Here is a 7,482-nt window from a genome sequence, read left to right as displayed (position 1 = left end):
AGAGTGGGAGGGGGACAGGTGCTGCCTCTGAGCTGGGGCAGCATCTGGCCTACTAGCAGCCCACCTGGGTAGCTCTAGGGGGCACCACCACCACAGAAGGAAGGACCAGGACATCACATGTAAGGTCTGGAGGTTTTTTCAGCCCCTGCTAAAGGATGGGGTAGGTGTATTGGATCCCTCCCCAAGATGGGGGGCGGGGGGGCTCCAATTCACCCACCCCATGCTCCAGCACTGGCTGGGAAAGCCCTTGAACAAACTCCCTCCACTGCCTTCCCCACCCAAATTGTGAAAACTTTGCAGTCTCACAGGGAAAAGCTAGATTCCCCTCCCCCTTGGAACCAACCGTGAACTTCTGTTTGATCCAGGGGATCGTTGCAACTCAGAACGCTTCCTGCAAAGCATTCTCAGTTACAATGGGGAGCTGCACTTCTGTCTGCACCCGTTAAGGCACAAAATATGAAAGCTTCATGGGTGCTTGTTCAGGTCATAGAGTGCAAATTAATTCAATGATTTTAAAATGCCCTAAGTGGCTGCTTTACTTCCCTCAGAGCCTTTCCTGATATGCCAGAGAAATTGGAGATTCCAGTTAGAAACCGCACTGTTCTCTAGCAAAGTTGATAATAAAACCCACAGCAAGTGCTGATTAGAATAATGAATGACAATAAGCGATGTATGTAATAGGAAGGAGACATGGCAGTGCAATAGTCATTGGAAATACTGCTTCTGCCCATGTTGATACCAGCTTCTTCACAGCAAAAAAAAAAGCTAATTTCTTCCTGCATTAGCCTTCTTTTTCTGACCTTCTTTCCCTTCCTATACCTCAAAAAGCTCAATTTTTTGATATGGTGATAATTAATTTCCATTCCTTAGTACCACTTTCAGCAAGGCTATAGCAAAACAAGGGCATCTTAAAAAGGCTGAAGGCTCAATCATACATACTTCATGCTGACAATACTGAGTGAGGGACTCAAATGAACTGGTCTAGTGAAGAACCATTTGTCCTGTGGTTTTTGTGCTCATTATGGTAGAAATGTGTAAATGAAATGGCTTCTGAAAATTCTTGCATGCAGAATTCAAAAGTCAACTAGATTTTCCTGTGGGACATCTGAATCAAAGTTCTCCATGCTACAAATTTTTCCTTAACAAAACCTGCATCTTCCCTCCAAACTCTTTTCTCTTATGCATTTACCTGCATCTTCCCTCCAAACTCTTTTCTCTTTTGCATAAAATTTCCTAAGCAGGAAGTATCACTTCCTTTCCCATGTTTTATGCCCCCCCCTACTTTTTTTTATTTATTTTTTTTTAGAATTCAATATGCAGAATTCCTGAGTAAATCCAAGAGCCAAAGAGCTTCTTTAGGCAGGTGCTGCACTGTTGCAGGAATTACGTCCTTCTGACACCTGTGCTCTGTGGAAGCATGCTGAAAAACATAATGGAATCTGCAGAGGTGAACAGGGAACTACAGAGTGCCTGTACACAAGTGCAGAGGCTGTGCCAATGCTCTGTAATTACAGCACACTGGAGCAGACTCAATTAACTGAGCTTTAGTCAAATGAACTTTAGTTCAAGTGCCCCCACTACCACTTTTAAGCATGGAGACACTGATACACAAGATGCTGTGGTGCTTTAATTGGAGCCTTCCATAACATGGCTATAACTTACTTACAACTCACCTAATATCATGATTCCGCAGTAGAGATGCTCAGTGTGAAATGCTATATTTTCTTGCATATAACCAACACCTTTTCCTCCACAATTAAATGGCAAAAATTGAGGTGTGAATTATATGCAAGGAAAAGGGCATCCCATAGGTCCAGAAATTTGGTGATGGGGAGATGGCAGTATTAATGGTCATAGCTCTGAGACAGATTGAACCCACCGCATAGCCCCTCTGCCAGCATGCCAGATCAGGCCCCACAGCAGGCCATAAGAAGTGCCATACTAGATCAGATCATCTAGCCCAGTAGCCCAGTATTTTAGCATTACCTCAAAAGAACCTCCACCAAATAGACATTAAGCATTTCCCCACTCTGTCCTCTTTCTTCCCTAGCGGGTGCAAACCCCTCTTTTTATGGGGTCATTCTCAGGTGGTATCTTGCGTCTTAATGCAAGCAGGAGGGGAGATAGCAGCATGCAAAGAAAATTCTATATCTCCAATCTTGTGGAGGCTTCCACTCTTTCTGGTCTCTGGTTCATAGGCAGACCTACCCAAGAAGTCACATATCCCCATTTTCAGCATTTTGAGAGACAGAGATAGAGAATGAAACAACTGTGATATAAAAAGATTGCAGTGTGAAAGGAATGGCCAGAATTAACACTTGCCCCATGACTTAATTATGCATGGCATTTTTCAAAATGAATCTGCTGCTTCTAAATTTACTATTCCTGCCCTGTCTCAGGATAGCAATGAAGGAGTGGAGTGGAGGGGCAGGGGGCCAGAAATAGCTCTCCTGTATATCAGCTCTGTTTCCTGTTGAGAAACAGGGAATTGATACAGTGGTGTGGAAACCTGCTTATCTGTGAGTATTAAATACTAGAAAGGGAACAGGACAAAAATCACACACAGTCAGAGGAAATATGTATTCATCCACTGCCCTTGAGATAGTTCCCCAACTCTTTTAAGTTCAGAAAAATAACCAAGATCATCCAGGTATGTGGATTAAACATGCAAGAATCCCCACAGGGTAACAGGGCACACACCCTGTTATTAGGGTTGTGCAAAGCTTCGGGTGCTCACTTGATTTGGAAGAGATTCGGCCTGATTTGGCGTCCAAATCTCCAAATCTGAATCAAATCAGAAGACCAATAAAAAGGTCCAAATTGATTCGAAGCTCTCCAAATTGATTCGGAAAAGATTCAGAGACCTTCAGAGAGATTCAGAGATCTGGGCAGTCCCCGCTCGCCACTGCAGGGAGCTGGACTGGGGCTCTGTGCTGGTAAATAGGGGATGGGGGGTGGGGGCTAAAGGAGGGGGAGGGACCATGGGGGGGACCCCCATGAGGTCCCATCCCTGCCTGCTTCCCCAGCCCCCCTGAGTACCCCCCAACCTCCGCTCTCTCTCCCAGCCATGTCAACGGTTGCCCCACCCATCCCCAGCATCCCAGCTCTTTAATTTTTTTATTTTTTTTTTAATTAAAAAAAAAAACCCGCACTCACCGGCTGCTTCAGCAGCTGAATCTCCAAATCAGAATCAACCAAATTGATTTGGGATAGTGATTCAAACCACCAAATTGAATCACTGTCCTTCATATTGGCTGAATCCAAATCTGAAGCGAATACTAGCCACTTTGCACAGGCCTACTAGTTATCTCTCATTAAGATGGACACACAACATGCTATCACAAATCTATAATAGAAACACACAGGGGGAAACTGCTTTAAACCACCAAGGGCTTGACAAAAATCATTTGGCAGACAAAGCTTTCTAATAAATGTGAAGCCAAAATTGTACTACGTATGTTTGGGGCATTCTTTCATCATAGGAAACTAATATGCCTAATAATAGTGATGTGCTATCTAGTTTTCATTGTAATTAAAAGTCAATATAAAAGATACAGGCTACTGGAAATTCACAAAGGTATAACCGTTTCCTAAAGCTGGGGTAGCAAATACTCCAACACTACAAATCATATTATACTATGTTAATACTATATAATAGTAATATGACATATTTCATTCCTCCTAGTCTTATCGGTAATCTAGGATGCCTATGAAAATCCTTTTATTAAATGAGATGCTGTATGTCTTCTTCAACCATGATGTGCCTGATTAAAACTCTACGTATTTTTCTCTTTCCTGAAAAGCCTAATCCCATAATACTTTATAAAGATCTTATTATGTAGAGATTGAGTTCTTTTTCCCAAACCTTTCATCTTATTCAGTTTGATTAGGGTCACTGGCCCAAGCTTATCCCTTCCATAATTCCACTGGAGTCAAAGAGCTATACCACTCATCAAGCTGGCCCAATGTGAGCAAAACATTTGGTGCCCTAGATTTTGCAATACGAAAGGATAATGCTCCTTTACTTTGCACTCAAGTCTCAACAATACTTTGCTATTTCATCCCAGATGTCAATGAAACAGATTGCTACTTTGGGAAGTAAATATTTTGCATATAACATGCTGCCTAAGTCAATTCCTTGTCTTTCACCTTTCAGGTCCAAGCCGAATCCAACTATATCTTTTTCCACAGCTATCTAATATCTGACCTTTTCTCTTGCTCCAAAAAAAGAAGTCTCTTATCCAATCCCTTGTCATTTCCTATCTAGATTACAGTAACCTCCTCCTCTGTGATCTGCCTGACATCCACATTACGTTCCCATACTTAAGCCACACACAACACAGCTGTCTATATGATCTTCTTGCCCATCAATCGGATCATTTCACACATTCTCTCTTTGAATCTCTCCACACGAAATTGAAGTTTCTTATCCTTGCCCTCCAGGCCCCGTAGGGAACTACACCTCCCTTATGTAGCCACCCTTTCCTGTTATTGTATCCCAGGGCTCAGTCTACAATACCAGCCGTGTTGTCTTATTTGTACCGTTCACTTGCAAACATCTTTGTGCTTCTGTTCCACATTTCCTATTTCTGGAAAGGCCTCCACGAACTAATAAACAAGATCATTTACCTCTCATCATTTGCACCCCTCTGAGGCCTACTTGTATGGCAGTGCCCTCATGAAACCAGTCAAGCAATTTGAAATTTAAGTCACAAGGCAGCTGAAAGAGTAGGGACAATTTACAAACTCGGAAAGATGATGAATCTAACCACGCTTGTGCCATAATCCTGGGTGGCCAACCAGCCTGTAGGGTTATAAGTTGAAGCCAACCCAATCTATTTTACTTATCTACATATTCTTTTATTTGGCATTCATACTGTTGCTTATGTCTACAGGGTACTTAATGCATTGTGCAGGCAGTAAAAAAAGGGACATTTAAATAATATCCCCACCAGATTTTGCAGCTTGTACACTGAGAGAGCAGTGACCATTATGACACTAACCCATCACTCTACCCATTTCATTTTTCCATGTGGAGCCATTAATGGATTCAAAAATACATGCATGAGCAAGGCAGTATCTGAGTGAAACCAGTGGGGGGGGAAAGGATGTTGTACATTATCTGCCCCACCAATCTAGACTAAATCTATTAATCCATTAAATCCATTTTACCTTTATCTAAAATGGGGCCTCTCGCCAGCCCTTATTCCAGGGGTTAGCAGCCAATGGGGCTACACTGTTAACTGAAACTACACAAAGAGAAAAAAGAAAAACAGAAAATGGGCATAGGTTTATCTACCCTGAGCCTCATAGTTTGGGGGTTAGGCTTCTGCATCCATCAAATGATGTGAGGGAACCACAGCAAGATGTCCTTTGCCAGTATCTTTGCTTTATGGGGACACCCTACTCCTTACCCACCAGCATGGAAATCAGACCTATCTGAATCCAAAATATAATTGAACAGATCTGACTACTTTTTTCCTTATTAAACTCTTCTAACTATGTGTTGAAATAAATCTAATTTAAGTGGGTTGAAGAACAGCCCCTGACCATGAAAAAAACCCCAGCAGCATTTCCTTATCTTCATGCCTAACAATATATTAATGCAGAGTCCTATCAGTTCTGCTTTATTCAACAAGTCTGCACTGTACAGAATGACTGAGCTGAATAGCCCAGCAGTCATAATCATTTGGAATGGAAATGGAAGCTTAAAAGAAGGGGAAAATCTGTTAAAGACCTTGAAGCTATGTTGTATTTGAACTGCAAATGTTTATCATTTTTATCTCATCACATACTATTTGGACTTTTAGATCCATTCAATTTAATATCCACTTTTAGTAGGTCGCTAGTCCCCTTTCAGTTTGTATTCTGTGCTTTTGCTGCCTTTTCATTCTATTAATAATAAAAAGGTGCCACAGATAATTAAAAACAAACTCAGTCCCAGCATTCATTAAAGAAGAAAATATGATCCTCTGAAAAGCTGTCACATATAATAAAGCAGCGTTATCTGCCTAGAGTTACAGTGATTTCAAACTGATAAGTCTAGAGGAAGAAATCCACTGAAATGCAGTTAAATTAATTGCTGTTTTACAAGGGGGAGCTTAAAAATGCAGTAATTAATTGACCTACTGTTTGAGACAATTTCCCTATAGTTAACAACCACTCTTGCAAGAGATGAAAAAGACAGCTCTCTTTCATTTGAAAAAAAAGACTAATAAAATCAATGTGAGGCAACATTGCCAATCTCTTCTGTGTGTATGAAGTGTACAGCAGGGGAATGAGAAATTTTGGAGAGAATGGGCTAAATACTGAACTCAGTTACACTCAAGCAATTCCACTTCAGGTAAAGGAGTGATGCTTTAAGATTCGTTGCTCCTATATTGTGACATTTTGAATATTTAGCCCTAGGGCCCACAATGAATGGGGTAGGCAGGGGAGGAAGGGGAAAGGGAAGAGTAATTTATAGTTAATTGGAAAAAAAAAATCAGACGAATATAGCAGCCGATAAAAAAAAAAAAATCTGTACGTTTTATTGCACTAGTTGAACATTTTGTATTTCTTTGTTCATTCAAAACTCTAAAAGGGATTCATCTAAGTTCTTCATCTATACACTTTTTGTTTTATATATTTACCTACTGTGGGAACTAAATGCAGTGTCTTAGTTTGTTGTATCTAGCACCACTGCTCATTTCTCCCAAAATAAAGTAAACTGCATGGACAGTTTGAAAACCTCTGAAGCTGAGAAACACCTGTATGCATAGCATTCAAATTCTGCCAGTATTGCCATTGTCACATACAAAGCCCACAGAGCAAGGCAGAGCATTGTACAGTCTGCAGATTCATCCTACAAATGCAAAGGAATATGGTCTTCATAGTACATTGTTATAAAGAGAAGCTACTTCACATGATGAAGCCTGATTTCAACAGACATATAATAACTGGGTGTCTAACAACAGATGGGTTTAGAGTAACCATGTATGCAACAAGTGAGGTCAGTCACACACATCAAAATTGGTGAAGTATTTTTTCCATCAACAGAAAATGTAGTTCCTGGAAAATTGCAAACTTGCTCAATTTTCCACTGGGAAAAAATAAATGAAATATTTTATATGGAGTTAAATCCAAACCAAAATGTGTTCGTTTGTTGAACTGAATTGAAATATTTTATTTTGATATAGTTTGATCTTAACCTGCATATACTTGAGCTCCTGTGGTGCTTCATAATGCCTACAAATGAGGAAACCTAATCAGATTATATCTTCCATGATATGCCCTACTCTTCTATTTTGTTAAGCACAAAGAGAGTTACTATGACAGTGTGTTATGATAAATGTGGACTAGCAAAGGAGTCTGATACATAAATGGTACATGCATTAGGGGAGGTTGGGGGGAGATTAGCTTAAGGAAAAAATAGCCCCCTGATCAAAGATAAGTTGGGATGGGGGGCATGGGGGACCCAGAGGGGAGATCAGGGGAGTAAGC

The sequence above is a fragment of the Alligator sinensis genome, unplaced genomic scaffold (assembly GCF_000455745.1).
Source record: "Alligator sinensis unplaced genomic scaffold, ASM45574v1 scaffold349_1, whole genome shotgun sequence".
Classification (NCBI taxonomy): Eukaryota; Metazoa; Chordata; order Crocodylia; family Alligatoridae; genus Alligator; species Alligator sinensis.
Note: the sequence above shows the minus strand (reverse complement) of the source record.